Here is a 1,026-nt window from a genome sequence, read left to right on the forward strand (position 1 = left end):
TCATGCGAAGAGTTGACTTGTTGGAAAAGACTCTGATGCTGGGAGGGATTGGGGGCAGGAGGAGAAGGGGACGACAGAGGATGAGATGGCTGGATGGCATCACTGACTTGATGGACGTGAGTCTGGGTGAACTCCGGGAGTTGGTGATGGACGGGGAGGCCTGGCGTGCTGCGATTCATGGGGTCTCGAAGAGTCGGACACTACTGAGCGACTGAACTGAACTGAAGCTACTAACGCTTTCATTTTTACTTTCGTATATATATAAAATCTTTGGGTTTTTTCCCCCTTAATCCTTTTCATGTACCATAATACACATTGATTTTCTTTCATTCAAGTTATGTGTTCTGGTTTTTTTGAGGGGGGAGAGGTTAGGGTTGTTTGTTTGTTTTTGCCATGCCATGCTGCTTGTGGGATCTTGATTCCACAATCAGGGATGGAAACTGGGTCCTTGTCAGTGAAAGTGTGGAGTCATAACCAGGGAATTCCCAGATATGTTTTTAATTTTACATCATACTATTTAAATTGAGGGGCTTCTCTGGTGGTTCAGCTGGTAAAGAATCCACTTGCAATGTGGGAAACCTGGGTTCAATCCCTGGGTTGGGAAGATCCCCTGGAGAAAGGAACAGCAATCCACTCCAGTATTCTGGCCTGGAGAATTCCATGGACCATACAGTCGCAAAGAGTCAGATATGACTGAGTGACTTTCACCTTCACTTTCACTTTCAATTAAGTTAAGAGAGACCAAGTTCAGTTCAGTTCAGTTCAGTTCAGTCGCTCAGTCATGTCCGACTCTTCAAGACCCCGTGAATCGAAGCACGCCAGGCCTCCCTGCCCGTCACCAACTCCCGGAGTTCACTCAGACTCACATCCATCAAGTCAGTGATGCCATCCAGCAATCTCATCCTCTGTCGTCCCCTTCTCCTCTTGCCCCCAATCCCTCCCAGCATCAGTCTTTTTCAATGAGTCAACTCTTCACATGAGGTGGCCAAAGTACTGGAGTTTCAGCTTTAGCATCATTCCTTCCAA

The sequence above is a fragment of the Bison bison genome, unplaced genomic scaffold (assembly GCF_000754665.1).
Source record: "Bison bison bison isolate TAMUID 2011002044 unplaced genomic scaffold, Bison_UMD1.0 scf7180017864213, whole genome shotgun sequence".
In the NCBI taxonomy this organism is placed as follows: domain Eukaryota; kingdom Metazoa; phylum Chordata; class Mammalia; order Artiodactyla; family Bovidae; genus Bison; species Bison bison.